Source organism: Neovison vison, chromosome 11 (genome assembly GCF_020171115.1).
Source record: "Neovison vison isolate M4711 chromosome 11, ASM_NN_V1, whole genome shotgun sequence".
In the NCBI taxonomy this organism is placed as follows: domain Eukaryota; kingdom Metazoa; phylum Chordata; class Mammalia; order Carnivora; family Mustelidae; genus Neogale; species Neogale vison.
In genome coordinates, this window is record NC_058101.1 from 90,898,101 (window position 1) to 90,920,757 (window position 22,657).

The 22,657-nt window shown below is 38.3% G+C and overlaps 1 protein-coding gene across 3 annotated transcripts in view; it reads right to left on the reverse strand.

Moving 5' to 3' along the window:
- USP53 (ubiquitin specific peptidase 53) overlaps nucleotides 1–8,809 on the reverse strand; it is a 67,509-nt gene extending 58,700 nt beyond the window's left edge. Inside the window, exon 1 of one of the 3 annotated variants that reach the window (XM_044224103.1) lies at nucleotides 8,542–8,809. The gene's annotated coding sequence lies outside the window, so the exon portion shown is untranslated. The remainder of the gene's footprint in view (nucleotides 1–8,541) is intronic. The other 2 variants (XM_044224104.1, XM_044224105.1) reach the window with 2 other exon arrangements.
- Between the last annotated feature and the right edge of the window lie 13,848 nt (nucleotides 8,810–22,657).

Consider the following 22,657-nt stretch of genomic DNA (forward strand, 5'->3'; position numbering starts at 1 on the left):
ATCCCCCATGATCATGGCATTACGATCCTTTCAATAGGCTACTGAATTTGGTTTGCTAATATTTTTTTGAGAATTCTTCCATCTATATTCATCAGGGATATTGGCCTTTATCTTCTTTTCTTAGAGTCTCCTTATTTATCTCTGGTATCAGAGTAAAAATAGCCTCATAAAATAAGTTTGGAAGTGTTCCCTTTTCTTCAATTTAAAAGTGAACATTAAGCTATAAAACAAGTTGAATTAAGTCCACCAAATGGTATATTAAAATCCTAACCTCCAGTGCCTGTGAACATTTGGAAATAGGGCACATGTAATTAGGTTAAGATGAAGTCATTAGGGTGGGCCCTAATCCAATAAGACTAGCAGTTATCATTAGGAGACACACACACACACACAGAATACTATTTAATGACACAGAGAGAATACTACTAAGGATTGGAGTGATAGAGCTACAAGTCAGGGAACACCAAGAATTGACAGCCATCACTAGAAAGGGGAAAGGAAGGCTTCTGCTCAGAGTCCCTTAAATAAACCAACTCTGCCAAACCTTGATTTTGGACTTCTAAGCCCCCAGAGCTGTTAAAGAATAAATTTCTATTGTTTTATGCCATCCAGTTGGTTGTACTTCATTATAGCAGCCCCAGAAAACTAATATAATAGCTGATAAAGCCATGAGACTCCTTTGTTCTTTTATATTTATTGGGGTTTGTTTTGGTTGTAAAACAGAATATTATATAGACTTTTAAAACAACACAGAAGTATTATATCAAGAAAATTAGAAATATCCATAATGCTACAGAAATATAGAACTGCTGCTAATAAAGCTATGGAAATATACTCTGGCTGAGCCGCCACACTGTAAAGTAAAATTTCATTTTAACATCTTTTCACTAATAAGAAATATAGCAGCTCAAGGAAACACTGAAGACTTTTTACAGACATACTACAACAGTTCATCTAACTAGTAAAAGTATTTAAGGTTTCTAGATAAGAAGGTAAAGATGCACAGCAAGTTGACACCATTAAAAATCTAATTCACTATAGAAGTATGTTCACTATTATAAGTTAAAAGATTAAAGAAGATATAATTGAAGAAAAAGTGTCCTTCGACATACAAAACCACTGTTACTCTACAAATGGAAGTACTAGAGAAGAGTGTACTAGAAAATTTATAAAACAAAGAAAATGAGATTAAAGTATTAAGAAAATATTATACCTCTACCAATAAAAACAGCAATTTTTAAATAATTGTCAATGTTCTGCACTTTTTTGCTCTATTTCTTTTTGTCCAGAAAAGAACTATGTTTATTTCTTATGACTTTTACCTACTCACTAGTTCCCACTGGTAGCTAACTAGAGAAAGACATGAGTTCATGTGTATCCAGAATATAGACTATGATCAGTAAAGACAATGGATTATAGCAATCTGCTTTTAGATACCATCTCCAGAAAAGAATTATACCTAAGCAGGCATAACATAACATTTCTTTGCCTTGACAAAACCCAAAAGTGAACTCCTGTTTTATCTATACCTTCCTTCCCCATCTCCATTGATGGTAACATCATTTTTCCAGTGGCTCAGAACAAATACTTGGAATGATCTTTAACTCTTCTTTCTCACATATCTGTTAGAATGTGACCAATTCTCACCACCTCCACTTCTATTCTTGTATTACCCATCTTCAAAACGTGCCTGGATTGCTAGAATAGCCTCCTAATTGTCTCCTAGCTTCAGCCCCTACCTTTCGAAATTTATCCTCAAGAACAGACAAAAATATCCTTCTAAAATAAAATCACAATGTCACCCCTCTTCTTATAACCTTTCAATGGGTCTTTATTACATTCAGAGTAAACCCCAAAATGTCTTTATAATAGCCTGTGAGGCCCTGCACTATCTGCTAAAGTAAAAACAATTTTCTTCTATACTCTCACAGTGCTTGAGACCAAATGTAATTTTCCACAAGCCATTCTTCAATTCTCAGTGGACGCCAACAGGGTGCCCTACAATTTAACTCAGTTTTGACACTATCTGCCTGAAGTTAGTGTCAGATCCCAAGTCAAGGGCTCAGTCCCACAAGGCCACCCCTCCCACTTCAGACACTGATCACGTGTCCCAAGTTGTCACTCATACTTCTGGTCAATCGCCTATAATTTGGGGGGTCTCCACAAGAGATCCTTTTTCAAGGATGATTGATTAATTTCCTAGTACAGCTCGCAGAACTCAGGTTACTGAGTAGACTGGCAGAAACAGCCAGACGGAAGAGATGTGTAGGCAAAGTACGTGGGAAGGGGCATGGAGTGTCCATGCCCCCTCTCCCGACACCACCCTCTCAGCATCTCCTCATGTTCACTAATCCAAAAGCTCTTCAAACCCCTTCAGTTAAGATTTTTTTTAAAGATTATATTTATTTATTTGACAGAGAGGGAGAGAGAGAGCTCATACAAGCAGGGGGAGCTGCAGGCAGGGAGAGAAGAGGAAGCAGCTGGCTCCCTGCTGAGCAGTCAGTCAGATGTGGCGCTTAATCCCAGGACCCTGGGATCATGACTTGGGCAGAAGGCAGACGCTAAACTGACTAAGCCACCCAGGTGCCCCCAGTTAGGATTTTTCATGGAGCCTTCATTACGTAGGCACAACTGATTAAATCATTAGCCATTAGTGATTAGCTCAACCTCCACCACACTCCCCTCCCTGGAGGTAGAGGAAGGTGCACAAACTGAGAGTTCAATTCTTCTAATCACAGAGTTGGTTCCCCTGGCAACCAGTCCCCAACCTAAGGCTATCCAGGAGCCCCCAACCAGCTGTTATCTCATTAGCATGCAAAAAAAAAAAAGAAAGAAAGAAAGAAAAAGGAAAAGAAAAAATCACTTCCAGAGATGCTCCAAGGGTTTTAGGAGCTGTATGTCAGGAAATGAAGCCAGAGACCAAATACAAATTTCTTACTATGTTACACCTGCCCATCCCCTCACCTTCATCTCTAACTACTTTCCCTTCACTTTCTCTATTGCCGCTGTTTCAGCCTCCTTCTTATTTCTGAATATACCATGCAAACACCTGCTTTAAAGCCCTTACTCTGGCTATTCTTCTGCCTGCAATACACTTCCCCTTGATGCACACATGGCTTCTCCCTGGCTCCCTTCATGATTGCCTTCTTCTAAAATCACCTTCTAAATGAGGCCTTTACGGACTTAAAATTGCAACCCATCATAACCTCCACTCCACACTCCAAATCCCCCTTACCATGCTCTATCTTTTCTTTTCTCCTTGGCATTCACCACCATCTTATATGCTGTTATAACTGAAGTATTAGGATTATTATTGTTTCTCCTCCCAATCGTGAATCCCACGTATGTAAATCAGTACCCAATACACGGTAAGTACTCATTAAATATTAATTGAAGGAAGCTCAGGAAATAAAGTGAAACTTTAATGAACAAATGAGTATTCCTAACTTAGATGACCTAGGCCATCAGAGTTCAGGACAATTTCCCACCATCTGGCCACTAGGTCAAGGAAGTAGGATTATTTCAGGCCTATACAGCATATATTATAGAAGGAAAATCTTTTAGGGTTCCAAGAGCCTGCTTGCCTAAAAACAGGGAAGACTACCATGAGAGGAGCAAGAGATTTTTACGCAGCCTCAGAAGTTTCGAAGATGCCAAGGCATAAAACACCTGGTGGACAAAGAATGCCCTGGTAGGTTCTTGACAAGGATGGAATCCATGGTCTGATACTGACCTCGTGTGCCTCACAATCATTTCCTCCACCTCTGATCAAGTTCCCAGTAGCACAGAACATCACTCAACTATTCAACCATTAAAATCATATCAGTTACATAATCTATAATCACAATTTTATAAAAAGATCATAGTCTGGGTGCCTGGGTGGTTCAGTCGGTTGTCTGCCTTTGGTTAAGCACCTGCCTCCAGCTCAAGTTGTAATCCCAGGGTCCTGCATCAGGCTCCCTGCTCCTGCTTCTCCTTCTGCCTCTCTTTCTCTCTCTCTTTCTGTCTCTCATGAATAAACAAAATCTTTTAAAAGAAGTCATAGTATCATAAACCATGTATAAAATATACGTATTTTATATGTCTAAAATAGAGCAGGTATTCAGTAAATGTAAGCTAATTATAATGACAGAAAAAACACTGTCTTCAAAGTGAAATTATTTTTAATAATATAAACATTCGAAAGAAAGTAAAAGCTATATCATACTATTTTATATCTCACTTTGCTATCTTTCTCCATTTCCTTAAACTGATTTATCAATCTTGACTATAGCCTTAGTTATATCAGATACATTGTACAATAAAGTAACAATTTCTGAATCGTAATATCTGTTAATAAGTCATTCTTAGTAGAAAATAAGCGATTTCATTTACAAAGATATCCTACTTCTAAGAAAATTTAACATGAAAAGTTCTAATTTACAAGAAAATGTTGGGAAATGCTTCACTTTACAAGTGGTTTCATCACAGTATTATTTTAAGCATTCAACTACAAGCTTTTAGACTAGAGAAACTGAGGTAAAATGTTAGAAGGCAATACATCAGAAATCAATGGAAAGCAACTCTGCAATAACAATGTAAGCAATAGAGATTGAATTTAGAAAAATCCAACCTACATACCATTCTTCAGAAAAGTAACTACAAACTTCCTTAACCACTATTTTGATTCATAAATAACATGATCTACCCAGCCATAAAAAATAAATAGAGCACTCAAAACACACCTGGACATTGCTATCATTCTGTCTCTGGGTCCCCTAGAAAGCTCCTCTGCCTACCATCCTTTGCGCTGTGCATACAGTACTCTTCTTTACACTTAAGATGGCAGTACACATACCATCATCTCCAGATTCCCTTATTCTGTCTTCCCTCTACAGCAACACAATATAGATCTTTGTATGATATAGATCAAAATATAGTGGTAACACAAAAATGAAGTGATAATCTGTTGTCTTTTGGTGGATTAGAAAATACTTCACAGGTATGGTACGGGTGACTGGGAAGTTGAAAGAGGAGAAGCAGCATCTTGCAAAGGCAAGGATATAAGGGGAAAAAAAAAAAAACGATTTTATCTTTGGAAACTCAGTTCAGTTCGGGGAGGATTGGGAACAGCCAGAGATAAGGCTCTGAAAAGGAAGAACTCAAATTTTTGATGACTTTAATGTTGTCTTATTAATTTTACAATCTCTGTGTCTAGCATAACAATAGATAAATGTTCATTGAGAAAAGTTGCTTAATCAAAAAATCACAAAAAGTTAAGTAAAAAAAGTTTCCAAATTCCAAAGGAACAGTATTTCTTCAAACTGCTTTTTGTAGGTCAATATTTACCAAATAGAAGTAAACAGAAGTTACATTTACAAAATGTACTCAAAAATACCATACTGATTTAAAAAATGCCACAACTCAGATGACTGAAATAACAGCTAAGATATTAGAATATGGTTTTGTTGCATAATATTGTATTTTTTGATGAATTACAAATATGAATATACGCAGCAACTTTTCTGAAGTGACTTATTTAAAACAAAAATTCTTCAACCAGATGCAATGGTTTGTAGCACTTTTGTGAATGTCAGAGACACTTTTGGTGGCCTAATGAGGTTTATGGGCTCCTTGGAATGATGTTTGTAAATGCATAAAATAAAATTCATAGTTGAAAGGAAGAAAGAAAAAATCATAAGATCACAAAGAAAACCAATTATTTTAAAATTCAGTTCTAACCACAGACCACAGTTCTAATCATGGACCCTACTTTAAGAACTACTGATAGAGGCGGGGCACCTCGGTGGCTCAGTGAGTTAAACCTCTGCCTTCAGCTCAGGTCATGATCTCAGCGTCCTGGGATCGAGTCCCACATCAGGCTCTCTGCTCCGCAGGAGAGCCTGCTTCCTCCTCTCTCTCTCTCTGCTTGCCTCTCTGCCCACTTGTGATCTCTCTCTGTCAAATAAATAAAATCTTTAAAAAAATAAAAAAGAACTACTGATAGAGGATATGGGTTAACTTGGAAAAGCAAAGACTAGATATTTCTTACCTAAATAGTCTATAGATAGATACATAGATATAAAAATATAATATTCCCATTATCTTAAAAGTAACTCATCAAGATTAGGATATTATATAAAGTTATTTAAAGTTTAAATAACCTTTGAAGATTTTATCTGTGGTGGAACAGTTTGCATCCATTTCTTGTTCCTACTATGTGCATCTTTTGTAATGCAAAAGCTTCTAAAATCATTACATCTATACAAAATTAATAATAATATACATTTGTACTATCACCAATCTCTAGCTAGTTCTCCAAAAATGACATAAATTAGTACACTTCTTCCCTTAATCCAAGAGCTCAAGTAGGCTTGACAATTTTGGGGGCCCTAGTATCCTAGCACACTATGTATTCAAAATACTTTCAGATGCACTACATAAACAACCTTGCTATAGGTTGTCTTTGGGGTCTATAATTAAGAAACACCTTATAGTTAAAGCTGTCAAATAACAAGATCTGCCAAGTATTGTAATAAGTAAAGCTCTTTGTAGGGTAGCTTAATATACCACTTCATAGATTTCAAACATACTTTTGGAAAATTGTAGGGTAAAGCAACATCCTCCCTAGCATGGTAAGTGAGTGAATTCCAAACAGTTTCAACAGGAAAAACAACACTGATTTTGACTTTTTGATGTGTACATCACCTTAAAATAAGTAAAAATGTTCATTTTAAACTCTCCTTTTCACTAAAACAAGGTTCTAAACCATAATTTCAAGATTATATTTCTTGACACTATAGTTTAAAAGAAACATTTGACACTAAATAATATAAAAGATCTTGAATCACTTATAAGTTTTTGAAAAGAGATTTCCTTTTTTTTTTTTTTTTTTTAAGATTTTACTTATTTATTTGACAGACAGAAACCACAAGGAGGCAGAGAGGCAGAGAGAGAGGGGGAAGCTGGCTCCTCGCTGAGCAGAGAGCCGGATGCAGGGCTCCATCCCAGGACCCTGAGACCCTGACCTGAGCCGAAGACAGAGGCTCAACCCACTGAGCCACCCAGGCGCCCCGAGATTTCCTTTTTCAAGGAGAAGAACACACTAAGCAGAAAAGGGTACCCCCTCACAGTAAAATAGCAATCTTTTAAAAAACTAATGTCAAGTTCCCATGAACACTATGCATTTATAAAAAAGTTTTTAAATTAATAGACAAAAAAAGGTCTGTTCTTGATCACTTATTTTTACACTGTAGGAAAAAAAGTACACATAACTACCAATGACTTTAATTTATGAACTAATTTATTAAATAAATCACTTTCATGGGTTATCACCACTCATCATGAACCTAGACATACTGTCCGAAAAGCTTATTTTAAGAGCCTCTAAAATGTAAAACAAAAACAAAAACTGTGTTTTTGTTTGACTATAATTAACTCTTACCAACAGTGATTCTATTTGGAATTCTTATGACAATGACAGATATAAATGACTTTTGCAAAATAAAGGTTTTTTTAAAAAATTTCTCTTTCACAAGATGAAAGCGCTTTGCCTAGGCCCATCATCAGGAAACTGAAAATAGGAAATTAAACTTAAAAGTATCAATTTAGCCAAAAGTATATTCAATCAGCATTTTGTGTTAGCACTTGCTACTTCTTTTAGACGCTGAGAATTAGCAAGGGTTTTCTTTAAAGAACAGAATTAAAAGCGAATCAGACCCTAATCTAAACATTCCTCATAAATAGCCTTGAAAATCCCTTGCAAAAATACATATATTTTTCCAGATAAGGAAACATTCTGGCATACTCTGCTGTCTAACAAATAAAGCCTTGCTGTACATTTTGCAAGCATTAATCAGACTTTGCACTGACCGAGAAAACCCTGTGGCAGGATAACAAAACCTCAGAACACGCTCAGATTGCAGGCTTTAGAAAGCCTCCCTAGTACACCTGTACAAGTACTTCCTGTTCTCCAACGATGTTTGAAAGTAGTTTGATAAACGCCCCATAAGTCGCCGTTTAAAAGCTAAACATTAACTTTATAAATTACTACTACCACCCAGAAGCCACAAGCCCAAATATTCTACGAATCCAGTCATCTCTCTTCTCCAAGGAGCGCAACATAACCATCCGGACCCCTTTGAAAAGCTGCTGCTGGGACGAAGCAGTGGCTGCTCGGCAGGTGAGGGGCAGGGGCCAAGTAAGCGTGATACTCATAATCCCAACGCACTAAGCGACCCAGCTGTCCTCCCAGGTTCTGCCTCGTGTCTGGCCTCAAACACGACAGCAGTGAACAACCACGACCCAGGAAATACAGCACCTCCTCCCGCCTGGCCAGACGCATCTCCTCCGGGCCGGGACCCGGCGGGAAGGAGGCGGGAAGGCTGCGTAACCTCGGGTGCCTGAATCCCGGCAAAGAGTCCGCGGAGCGGGGGCGGAGGATGTCGCAGGGCTGCTACGGGAGAAACAAGGTCTGGCATTGGAAAGGGTCTCCCACTCGGGCCCGGGGCGGAGGTCGCAGGTCGCTGGATCTCTATCCAGGGACTAGTTTCGGAGACTTACCTTGAGCTCTGCCTTCCTAACGAGAGGGAGAGTGTGGTCCAGATAAAGAAATACGGGCCTTCCACTTCCACCGGACTACCTCCCGGTGGCCCGGCTCTGCCTCGCGCCAACACCCGTCTGACACTCTAACAGCTGCCGCTGCAGCCGAGGTTCACCGGGAACTGAAGCAGAGGCGTCTGGTCTCGCCGCCCAGAGCTCGACCCTGAGCACGGAGCATGCGCACACGCCCCAACATCCAAGGGCCAGTCAGGGCAGTGACACCTGCGATCAACAGGTCCCAGGAGACCCGCCCCGCCTCCTCGGGAAAGGCCCCGCCTTCACGCTCGCCGACCTAGCCCCGCCCCACACGCGATTTCCCGGCTTTCCGGACCTGGAGAGCTGTATTCCCGCGGGGGTTCGACTGGGCGCGCGATCCAGTTGACTTACTCCAAGGCGCGAGATCCCGCGAGAGCAGGAGCTTGAAGTTCCCCTAAGGCAAGAGCGGAGTGTTAAGACTTAGCTTTTGGGGAAGGTGCGTGTGGCTAGCTTGTGTGGTGTAGAGGGAAGGAGGGGATAGGTCTCCTAAGCGTTGGTGATTATTCCGGTGCTCTTGGTCAATATATTCGGTATTTTCTCAGGAACGCGGACCCACGAAGGACTGGGTTAAGTATTGTTACCGGAGGAAAAAAAAAAAACCTGTACGGCTTGGCTTCCAAATCGCACGTGGGTATGCAGTTTCTTTTGGCTTTCTGTGGATCATTATCGTTTGCTTACAGTTAAATGGCTTCCATTGGCATGAATATATATTGCCCAACTGGTTGTGTCGTGACTATAAATAAAGCGAAATCCTGGATAAACGTGTTGACTCGGTTCGTAGTTAATTGTGGTAAGAAGAATTTGGCGGTCTTCTTACTCTGCTTCAGAACAAGCTTTAAGCTACAAGCTGCTGCCTCGAAATTGGGCTAAATTTTGGTAAAATGTTTTTTAAAATATAGAAGTTTTAAAAAACCCACTGCCATCTTTAGTATCAAAGATCCTTCTCAATAAATAATAAAATTTTGAAACTTATGAAAGTTGATGTAAGTAAACTCATAGGCAACTAAAAGTTTATTTGAAGAATTAGAATGAAGAAACATTTTACATTGATATAGGTACATTTTGCTTGAGACTGAATGAGTGAATTTATTGAGCACTCAGTATATTCCCTTCACTGAATTAAGCACTAAAGAAAATACAGACATAGTTCCTTCCTTCAAGAAATTCAAAACTTCTGGAGGAAGAGGGGGGAAAAATGCATTAAAAAACAACAACACTGGGGACACCTGGGTGGCTCAGAGGGTTAAGTCTCTGCCTTCAGCTCAGGTGATCTCAGGGTCCTGGGATCCAACCCCGCATTAGGTTCTCTGCTGGGCAGGGAGACCGCTTCACCCTCTCTCTGCCTGCCCCTCTGCCTACTTGTGATCTCTGTCAAATAAATAAATAAAATTTTTTTAAAAAACACAATAACACTATTAACTCTCCTTTCGGTTTCCCTAGTACCACTATTTCTTGGTTCTGCAACTACATCTCTGATACACTTTAAATATTTTTTTAAGGCCCTCTGTGTTCCTAAGCTCTCCATTTTCTTTTGTTGTCTGACATTACTCCCCTTGTATCCTTGAACAATCTCTTTTCCATCAGGGACTTAGCTACCAGGTGTCCCAGTGCACCAAGGACTCCCAGATGTATATCTTCAGGTTAGACTTTTAAGCAACAATGTCTTCATTTGAATAGCCCACAGATATCTTAAAATAGGTAGTAAATTGATTCTGCTATCTTCAACATTCCCTAGTCCCAATCCATAATGCTCCCCACCTATCTGGAAACTAGCCCATTTTCATTCCCAATTTCAGATAATGGTACCCAGTTACCCAAGACAGAAATCCAGGAGTACCCCTATATTACACTTCCTTCACTTCCTCTATCCTAATTCTATTGACTCATCTCCTTAAGTATCCCTCAGGTCCACTCCTCTTCAATGCTTACTCTCACTGTCAGTCCATCAAGTAATTAGCACCTCTCCTGACTATTATCTCTTGGACAGTTGCAATACCTTTTGTTCTTTCCCACTCCACTCCAACCTACATTCTATTAATTTTTCTAACATGAAAATATGATCACAATATTCCTCTGCAAAAATTTTTTCAGGGGTGTCCCATCACCAATAAGGCCTTTCATGATCTTGCTTCAGACTGTTATCTTTTGCCATTCTTGCCCATTTACTCCACACTAGCCATACTGAACTCCTTGCTTTTCTGTGATCCTACCACGTTCTTTCAGGATCCTTTGGGTCTCAGTTGAATTGAAAGCTTACCTCCTTTATGGAACCTTTCATAATTTTCCAAGACAGCTTTGCCTTTTCTTCACCTTTTTTGAGTGTATTTCTATTATAAAAATTATATTGTACAGTAATTATTTATTTGCAAATATAACTGACAAGGCAACCCCTCTCTCCACTCTTGAAAAATAATCTGAACTGTGGATAATAAGGACTCATCACATCTCCTCTCCTCATTTAGAGATTACAGAAGAGTGCCCTTTAGTTCACCCTGCTCGAGAATTTGACTAAACCCTGACTGAACACTTTTTAATCCTCTAAGTTCAAACTTTCTACCGGTTCTTGGCATATCTAAGTACTGAGTTTTAAATTATAGGCTTGTAATAGGTCACAAGTTAAGCAGCAAAAAGGCCGTCTGAAGCCAACAGATGGGAAAAAAGGAAATTGACATTGTACTACGTATCCCATCCAGAAATCTTTGTAGGTAGGAAAGTCTTCCTGCTTTTAATAATAACACACCCACAGGTTATAATAATAACTTAGCCATAGGGTGGGCATAACTCCAAGTGGAGTATTTCACCCTTTACTGGCCCAGTGATTGGTGTATGGGTGACTCAAGCTAATCAGCATCCTTTCAGAGCAGTTTCATATTGGATCTTCTCTCTGATTGTAAAGCTGTAGATGGGACCTCAGAGCTGCTTGTGGCAATGCATGTTGCCATTTAGAGTAGTTGGTCTGAAAGAATAATGCAGCTATGGGAGGAAGTGAGGTAGAGAAGAAAATCCCTGAAAGTCCTCTAGGCTATTCTAAGATAGGAAATTCAGGAGTTGAGTGTTTACCACACTTCTCAAAGCTCTGCAGCATGACATTTTGTTAAACACCAGAAGGTCAAATTCAATGTCCCTAGCATCGTAACCAGCTCTTTCTTAATCAAAACTTTACTAGCCATACATCCCAATCTTTCTAAACCTTTACTATACTATAGTCAACATCTATTAGTTAACCACAGCTAGTGGTTAGCCTAAATTTTTGCCGAGTTATTGTCAGCTTAGGAAATTTCATTACCCTTGTATGTTATTTCACTTTGAAATATTCTAATTTTCTTGTCTGTAGAACTGTGATGAGAAATAAAACTTACATGTGATATCTTCTGATACTGCCCCAAATAAAAGCAAGTAAAGTCCTATAATGTATTATTACAGCCATTAGTGCTATTGTTATAATTACCAATACTGTTGTCATCAATGACAATGTGATGCTATAAGAACCTATATATTGTTTTTCTTGCAGTACTATGTATTTTATTACAATCTCAAAGATGTGGAAGGCTTTAGATTACATCTGGTCCAGCCTCCCACTCACTGAAGGATCATCCCTACCAGTGGTTGTCCAAGTTCTGTTCAAATATAGTGACATGGTAGAAAACTTGATGTTCGTGGTACAGCCTATTCCTTTTTAAAACTAACTTAAGAAATTTTCATCACAATGAATTGAAATCTATCAGTAATTTCCACATACTGGTCTTATTTCTTTCTTTGTAACAACAGAAATCTATATTCACTTTTCTATAAGATACTACTTCACTGGGAAAATATTTTTGTTTTTTCAAGCCAAAAATACTCAGTTCTCTCCCAACAATTTTTTGAGGCCTAGTAAATATTAAGCTAATCAATCCATTCATTCATAATAATTCACATCATCCTAAAAAAAGTATTTAAAGTGAATTCTGAATAATCATATTAAATGAATTCAAACAAATAGCATAAAGTAGTGACAAAATAAAAGTAAAAAGACAAATCAGAGCGATGAGAAATTAAAATACAAGTAGAATGTAAAGAATGAGAGCAAAAGAACAAAAATATGCACAAACCTGTAGCTTAAACTTGTTTGGCTCTGATCTGAAATCAAAAGTGGATATGATATTTAAGTTATTGGTAACAGGAAAACATTTTTCTGTCATCACCTAAAATTGTTTTTCCCTGTGTGGGCCTTCATCTAAGGAGGCTCTTATCTATGTTCACTGACAATGGACTTATCAACATGTCTCTGGAAAATGCAGTAACGGGCTCCATATACCATCTGTGAACTGAGCTCAGGATGCACTTTTGCTGTCAACTTCTGAAAAAATATGACACCCAAAAATAAAAACAGATTTTTTTTTTCAATTAGCCCAATTATGGTTTGTATGTAAATATTCTTTCCCTTCAATTTTTTTATAAAACAAGTTTTATAGCATGTTTTACATATAAGGTTTTTTAAAATCTTAGAGATAGAAAGGATCTTAGAGATTAGTTTGTTAAAGTCTCTCAATGTATAGGTGAGAAAACTTAAGTTCAGGGAAGTAAAGTTACCCAAGTTTGTGCTGGATTCTAAGTAATTGAATTGAAACCCAATTCTGAAACACTTGGAATTGGCCTGTGTGAAATACTTTCCCTGAAATATTCTGAGGTTTCATAAGAGATAGTAGTCTTTTGTCTCTTAAAGTACAATGAAATTTCTTCTATTTTCAAGCATTGGTGATAAACATACTTGGCATCTTTATACCCTTTTGAAAGATAAGGGAAGGAGAACATAAGGAAGTCATCGAGAGCATTTCACAAGTAAAGATTTTCTTTTTCTGAATTGTGATATCTATAGTAGTACTTTGACTTGATGAAAAATACTAAGATGTTTGGGAATTTATCAAACTTATTTTCTCACCCCTGGGAAACTAACAAATCTAAGCCATGCACACACACACACACACGACTTTACACACACACACACACACACACACACGACTTTACATCTTGGATTGACTTGTTTTTAAAGTAGTTCTTTAAGAAATACAATAGTAGAATAACACCATATCTTTTCCTCATAGCATATTGGCTGAAGCACTGAGCCCAAAGGAAGTTGCCCTGGAGAGCACTTTTCTTTGTAAAGATGACAAAAATATTCAGGGCACCAGTGTTTTCAAGTTGAACTTCCTTATTGAAATTCACTTCACAGTCAAAAGGAAAGAGGGAAATACAGCACCTTTTAATAGAGTAATAAAACTATTGGAAAATATTTACTGATAGAAATACTTCAAAGAATTATAGGTATTATAAAGCAGAAATTCTAAAGGACTGAATTTATTTCTAATTCTCAACTATTAGTGTTCTTGAATCTTTCTTTCTCTTATCTGTAAAACAAGTCCTGAAACTGAAATTGTGCTGGGAGAAAACAATCTAATTCTTGGGAAATAATATCCCAGGAACGTTTGTTAAAGACTAGTTACATTTTATTTCTTTAAAAGATTTTATTTATTTATATTTGAGAGAGAGAGCATGAGCAGGGGGAGGGGGGAGGGAGAGGGAGAAGCTGACTTCCCACTGAGCTTGGAGCCAGACTCAGGGCTCAATCCCATGAGGGCTCAATCCTCATGACCTAAGCTGAAGTCAGAAGCTTAACCACTCCATGGACTGAGCCACCCAGGCACCCTAGACTCTGTATATTTTAAAATCAAAGTTTTCTGATTAAATTGTTTTCTACAAGTTTTGTCCTGTTACTGTTTCAAATTCTTTTTATTCCGAATAACTCTCTTTATAGAATTAGTTATAACAGTTTTAACGTGATGAAGAAAAGTCAGTTGCTAAATACTGCGCTGACCTTTCCATTTTTTTTTTTTTAAAGATTTATTTATTCATTTGACAGGCAGAGATCACAAGTAGGCAGAGAGGCAGGCAGAGAGAGAGGAAGAAGCAGGCTCCCTGCTGAGCAGAGAGCCCGATGTGGGGCTCGATCCCAGGACTCTGGGATCACGACCCGAGCCAAAGGCAGCGGCTTCAACCCACTGAGCCACCCAGGCGCCCCTGACCTTTCCATTTAAACAGCAGCTAGCAGTAGGTAGAAGAGTAGCCTTCAAACATTGTAGACTGCAACCCAGAAAAAGCAGTATATTTTACACTATGATCCAGTTCACATAGACATGTATAGAACAAAATCATTAGTTTCTTAAAACAATATTACGATTGCGAGTGATGAACTCTCATGTTTTATCCTTTTCTATTTCATATGAAAATCTTTTTTATTTTATTTTATTTATTTGATAGAGAGAGAGATCACAAGTAGGCAGAGAGGCAGGCAGAGAGAGAGGGAAACAGGCTCCCCACCGAACAGAGAGCCCGAAGCAGGGCTCGATATCAGGACCCCGAGATCATGACCTGAGCCGAAGGCAGAATCCCAACCCACTGAGCCACCCAGGCGCCCCTCATATGAAAATCTTTTGATCATAAACAATGAAATTGATTTCTAGATCCCTTAACAGAACAAAACTATAGTTTGAAAGACGTGAACAAGAGTATTTTTTTTTGTTTTTTTGTTTTTTTTAAGATTTTATTTATTTATTTGACAGAGAGAGATCACAAGTAGGGAGAGAGGCAGGCAGAGAGAGAGAGAGGAGGAAGCAGGCTCTCCTGCTGAGCAGAGAGCCCGATGCAGGGCTCGATCCCAGGACCCTGGAATCATGACCTGAGTCGAAGGCAGAGACCTTACTTAACCCACTGAGCCACCCAGGTACCCCAAGAGGTTTTTAATAGAAGGAGCATTTCCCCCTTCAATATAGTGTAGAAATGTATTCCCTTCCAGTTAGAAAAAATATTCATTTTGGTTTGATATTATCACATTAACAATTTTTTGCTGACTAAAAACTTCCTAACATTATAAAAAGGCCGTTACTCTTTGGCTCCACATTTTGCTAACATTACCCCTATTCACAGCTGTGATTAAAACTATGGTTAATAAATGAGATGTGCAAATTATATAAGGCTATATCCATATAATTTTAGATAAATATGAAATCATATTTACAGTATGCCACTAGAAGGTGTGCAGCTTGTGTCTATGTGGATGACTGTGTTCTCAACTGAGATAGGAGAAAGAGAATAAGATAGTGGAATAAGATAGTGAAAGAGAATAGATAGTGGAATGTGAGATCAGAAGCAGAATTCTGGTGTCCTAATTTTAGATGTGCATTGTGAGATTGGGCTAGTTTCTGAACTCCTCTAAATTTCCATTCTGTAAATGAGGGGATTAATCTAGAATATTTCAAGATTGTATCTAAAGTTCTTTGATTCTTTGATGATTGTTTATTTAAACCAAAGAGAGTATTTTGTTATGCTATTAACATAGTCCTGGTGGATTATATTTGGAAAATAATAACTTATTCTTTACTTGTTCTTATTATATCTAAAATGTTAATGTCCTTGCTATGCTAACAAGAGAACACTTAAGTAAACATCAGGGTATGGAATTGAACAAATAGCCTAGTCAAATAATTTTGATAATTATGGTCATTAACCATATATGTACATGTATACATATATGCATTGGAAAATATGATTTTTCTGTTTCTATGTGTCTTGGTATGTTTGGACTACTATAACAGAATATCATAGACTAGGTAGTTTATAAACAACAGAAATTTACTTCTTATAGTTCTGGGAGCTGGGAAGTCTAAGATCAAGGTGCCAGCAAATTCAGTGTCTGGTGAGAGCCCATTCCTGATTCATAAACAGCTATCTCACTGTGTACTTATGTGGGGAAAGAGGTGAGGGAGTGTTTTGATGTCTTTTTTATAAGGGCACTAATTCCATTCATGAGAGCTACACCGTCATGATCAAATCACCTCCCAAAGGTACCACCTGCTAATACTATCACATTGAGGGTAAGGATATTAGCATATGAATTTTAAAAAGACACATACATTCAGTCTCTATCTAAATAAGTTTGGTAACTTTATGATAAGTTTAATGTGTTTTTTATTATTTTGATAAGTTTGTGAGAAAAGTGACTGTAATCATATAATATGTTCACTGTTTTTTCTATGTCTGAGAAGTAAAGAATATTTTTCCTTTTTTTTTAAGATTTTATTTATTTATTTGACAGAGAGAGAGAGAGATCACAAGTAGGCAGAGAGGCAGGCAGAGGGAGAACGGGAAGCAGGCTCCCTGCTGAGCAGAGTGCCGGATGCAATTCAGGGCTCAATCAATCCCAGGACCCTGAGATCATGACTTGATCGGAAGGCACAGGCTTAACCCGCTGAGCCACCCAGGCGCCCCATGAATATTTTTCTTAAATAAGTGTGGCCCATGTTCACATTTGACTTTATGTTTCAAAACAGGTGCCAAGCCTGGAATGCTGCATGGCCCAGAACAGAGCCTTTTAAAGGAAGCCTGGGACCTAAGGCAAATCAACTCTGTTGTAAAATCTTCATTAGCTTCAATTTTTCACATGGGCAGAATTAAGGTAAAATGGATATTAGAAAGTGAATTTTAAAATTAAGCTTGAGAATGGAAATTGGAAGGTATTCCTGCCTGCTTTTACTGGGTAAGGTGGAAAAGAAGAAAAGGTAGATTACATTTAGGTGAATTTTTCATTATTTTAGCATCACCTCATAGAGGGATCAACTCCTTTCCCTGGGTATGAACTCCAGATGCCTACTTTCTTTAAGCAAGGCAGGACACCCTCCACCCCTCACCCTCCCCCTTCCCCACCCTGCCCTGAAAGGATATGGGAGTGATTGTTTCTATTCACCATACTCTAGAGATATTTGTACCAAAACATTAGAATCTAGGGACGATATAGCTGCTTTTTTTTTTTTTTTTTAAATAATCTCTATACCAACATGGGGCTCAAACTTACAACCCCAAGATCAAGAGTTGCTGGCTCTAGGACTGAACCAGCCATGTGCCCCAGGGCCATTATGCTCCTTGATTTGAAACATTCCAAACAGGAATTTAAATGAAAAATTGTTTTATTTGGAGGGAAAAAAAAAGAAAGGGTTGTAGCAATCAGTTCCATGGAAACTCCGTTCTGATTGAGTGATGGGTTTTCTGACGAGGTAGGTATACTGATCAAGGAAAGTATCCGCCATGTAGATTTTTTAAAATTCCTAAGCAGCAGGCTGCCCCCAGGGCATGGCGGCCTTGCTGCCCCGAAGAGGACTTTTCTCCCTCCTTTCTTCAGCACTTCACTGGTCCCAGCTGTCAGCTTACCCCTCCACCCCTGAAGGCAAGCATGACACACAGCAGGGTTTCAAGATTCTGCCAAGAACATCTTGCCATGATTGGATAGGAATCCCGGATAAAAATGCAAACCTTTGATTTGTTCTCTTGGACGTCCCTGAAAATTGAATCACCATTGGAATAAAAGTTAGGAGAACTAAGACAAAAACCAGAAGGATGTAACCCAACAGTTCTGTGCAAAACAGAATTTGGCTTTTCATAAGAAAAAAGAAGAATTTATTGACTCAAGACTAAAAGCTAAAGGCCTGGGAACTGAAGCGGAATCAGAGCAAAAAAGAGACATTGCATGCAGAAGAAATGGCTGACTTTCACAAGGAATTTTCGAGTAAAAATTCTCAGAAGCACATGTTTTATAATAGATATAACAGAGAGTGGCACGGCCTAATTTTGCCATCACCTTCTTCATGCGAAGAATGGCCCTGGAGAGGATTTGGAACAAGCTTAGATTGAAACCAGAGACCAGAGCCCAGCTGACCCACCCACTTGGTGTCTGAATTTCTACAAGAAATGGCTGGTTTGGGAGCTCATTTTAGGATGGCTCTAAAAACCGATAAGTTATCTGTGAAAACCTCTAAGTCCCACACCCTCGTTATGCAGGCCCCTGGGCTTATGTCAGCACAAGGTGGGCTGGGAGAATGTGGGTCCTGGTGAGTCATGAGCCATGTGGCTCTGTTCTGACTGTGGGTTCCAAGCTGGCTCTCATTCTGGGGCGTGACATTAAATAGAGCCCAAGGACTATGAGAAAAATTTCTTAAATGACACACAAAATATGTGAAAGCTCACAGGAAATAAGACTATTCTAACAAGATCCTAAAAAGGCTATCCTAACTGCAGTTTTGAGTCTAGAGAACGAAGTTAATGCTAATGCTTTTCCTAAAAATGTAGTCAGTTTAATTTTTCTTTGTCTACATTTAATAAATTCCTTGCTCCAACATATGTTTGTTCCAAATCAGAGCAAAGTGTATTTATCCCAAAGAATTTTCAATATAACCTCTAATCTAGCTTAGTTCTAAGTGTCTTTGATATCTTACAGCATGATGTTGATATATTTTTATTATATTCATAACAACATTTATTGAGGACTTACTATATATGGGGTAGTATACTTTATAATGCAATTATTTTTAATATGGCAACTAATATTATCCCCATAATTCAGATACATTTATTCATCTAACACATTTTTATTGTTCTTTACTATGTACCAGGCACAGAGGATAAAGCAATTAATAAAAAAAAAGGCAAAGTTTCTGCCCTGAGAGAACATTCATTCCAGTGGGCTAGATGAACAAGGAAGGGACAAATACGTGTATTATTTTGGTGGGCCCTAAGAATGCTCCATGCAGATCTCCAACAACATTAGTGACCAAGGGCCCCAGTGTTGGTGCACTGTGACCTCCATCACTTCATTCAGGCCTAGACCGTCTTCCACAGTCTACTCCCAGCCAGTGACTGACCGTGACAGGGACACTAAGGTGGAACTCTTTCAGGGAAGCACAGGGCCTCTCCTACAGATGACTTTGGCTCAAGGATTTTCCAACAGCTGCACTGCATCTTCCCTCGACTGCATGGTAGTGTGGGACAAGTAGTGCACTTCTGTTTGAAGTCTCTTGGCTTTCCTAGACCTCTAGATTCCTTCACATTTTTCATTTTTGAGAGCATTTTTCCTAATATTTTCAGATTTAACCCCATCTTGACATCTGCTTTCCAGAGGACCCAGACTAACACATTGTGTTAGGGAATAATAAGTGCGAGTTTTAAAAAAGCACAATAATGGGGTACCTGGATGGCTCAGTGTCTAACTCTTGATTTCAGCTGGGGTCATGCTCTCAGGGTTGTGAGATCAAGCCTTGCCTTGGACTCCATGCTGGGCGTGGAGCCTGCTTGGGATTCTCCCCCTTACCCCCGCTTGTGCGTGCACTCTCTCTCTCTCAAATAAATAAATAAAATCTTAAAAAAAAACACACACAATAATGTGTTAGAAATATATGTTCTGAAATAAGGGTGGTCAGGGAAGTTCTCAGGCAGAGGTAGCACTTGAGCCACATAAAGAATTGGAGAAGACTGACAGAGTGAAGTGAATTGCTTGAGATTACATCGCTGATTTGTAGTAGACCAGCAGCCAGCTGGCACCTTCCAAACAACAGCTTTTACGTTATCCGTAAGTAAGTAATGATACAGAAGATGTGCTGAGAGTATCTGTTTGGGGACAATTCACATTAGACAGTTGTACACATGTAGAATCTGAACTACTTCAAAAGGTATGAAGAAAATCCTGCAGAAAGCACGAAATAACACAATTAATTCCTGTCCAGGCTAGCCTGCATTTCTTTTCAGACTGCTTCATTCTGGCATTCCTTTTTTGCCCCTTTCATTTATATTTATTTTGCTAGTGCTGCAGCTTCTATACTAGTTCTTCAATCAGCAGTTTTAAAATAGGGTATGACATTGAATTTATCTTTTTTCCTTCTGACTTTTTCCGGTCCTATTTCCTGACACATCTCCATCCCCTTCAGCTGTCACTGAAATGTGTTTCAAAATGTAACACATTACAGAAAAATAAGCACATTATTTTTGGTTCTGAACTATAACCTCTTAAAATTCTGATTTCGCCCATGTCTGCCCATACATACCAAATCTTCCTGTTGATCTCACATTTATTGAGAAAGCAGAAAAAAATTTCTGTCCTGAGTTAAAATTCAGCCCTTCTATCTAAGGAATTCAAATAGAGACACACCCTGTTGTTTATCAAATAAACACTCCAGCTTCAGCCCTGGAAATCTTTACACAATTTTACTTATTTTTTTTCCTTAGTTCTGGAAAGTCTAACTTTTTAAAGTATTATAATTTCCCAAAGACTCCTTGATACGTTGGTGAAGTGCTTTGATCAGTAGATTCCCCTTGCTTGTTCTCTGGGCAAAAGCTGGCATTCTTCCACCTTTCATAGAAAGTGAACTGCCCTTCTTCCTACAGAATGGAGCATGTGGAGGTCGAAAATATTTTTCATAAGAAAAGCAGCATTCAAAGCAATACTTTCCTAAGCTTAATAAAAAGCAGTTGAGGCTGAGAAACTGCAATGATGTCATGTAAGTTTTATCTTGCATAAGCAGCAGAGTGAGGAAATTCCAGAATTAATAAGTCTGCTGGTACAGCTGTGCCCCGAGTTGGAAAGTTCAGGATGTTCTTTTCATACTCACGACTGGACATTTTGCTTCACATTAGCCTTTGCAAGAATAATTGCCCCCCTCCATTTCCAAGCTGCTAAAACTTTTATAAATGGATCTATTTAGAAAATGTAAAAGTTTAAATGGATTCAATAAATGGTCACTTAGACTTAAAATTATAGTTTATAGTTGCCTTGATTCTTTAATGACCAGTAATTAGTAGTTTTTAATTATCAAGTGCTTTTGAATAGTGAGTTAAGAAATGGAAAATCCTAACTTTGAGAAATGATTGAAGGGAGTAGAGTTAAAAGCCAAGAATGGTCTTTTTAACCACAGCTCTAGTTATTACTGTAGCTCTAGCTTTTTTTTTTTTTTAAGATTTTATTTATTTATTTGACACAGAGAGAGAAAGATCACAAGTAGGCAGAGGGGCAGGCAGAGAGAGAGAGGAGGAAGCAAGCTCCCTGCCGAGCAGAGAGCCCGATGTGGGCCTCGATCCCAGGACCCTGAGATCATGACCTGAGCTGAAGGCAGAGGCTTAACCCTCTGAGCCACCCAGCTGCCCTCTCTAGTTATTATCTAGAGAAGAATTGGCCAGCTGATCATTAGGAAATTGGCTTACATAAAATAGGAGATATAATTTCATGATCCAGAAGTCTGTTGAACGGTATAATGGAAAGGGAGAGAGTTCCATCTAAAGTTTTGAGAAGTAGAAAATATTTTCCTTTAAAGGAATGGCTTTGGTGTATTATCACACTATGACTTCTTTCAACCTTAAGATTTCTTAGTGTTGTGCATTCTTTTCCTTTCTTTCCTCTTATTTCCTCCTTCACCTCTGCAGGGGAAAGGAAAGGAAGATTACACAGATCAAAAGGATGCATGATTCTGAGCAGAAATGAGCAAATTTAATCAGAGTTTGCCTTCATGGTCCTCAGATTTCTACATTAAACATGCATATTGCTGGTTTTATTGAGTTCACACTCAACACATCCTAGCATCACAGCCTCCTCTGATCATGAGTGCCTGAGTGACTTTGGAGGATAACTCTGAAATTGTCCAATTTATAGCTGTATTTGCCTCAAGTTAAGATAAAGGAGATTTATTATTATTTTGTCTAATGTAAAAAAATAGCTTAAGGCTGAATTTTATTCTGAAAGAGAAGATAAACAATGACAAGAGCATATATTTTTAGAGCCAGACTTACCAAACCTTTGTGCTAGAATTAAGCAAATCACCTTAGTTCTCCAGGGCTCAATGTTCTTATATAAAATTGAGATTATTTATTATACCTTCCTTGCAGGATAATTATTCAAATAAAAACTGACAAATATATGTTAAGGAGTCTTTAGAAAACCGTGAGTACACTGCCTGGCATTTAGTAGTCCATCAATGAAAGTTATTTTTATTCTTTTACTTTTTCTTTTAATTTTCATTCTCCTTTATTCCATTTTTCATGTATACAAATGAGACTGGAAAAGATGCCACAGTCTTTCTGCTGTTCTAAATAGACTATCATATTTCTTCAGACTCTGAAAGATTTAGCTGCTTTTCAGGTCAATGGAAACCTATTCAAAGTTCCTTTCAAATTCTCAATTATGTAACAACCC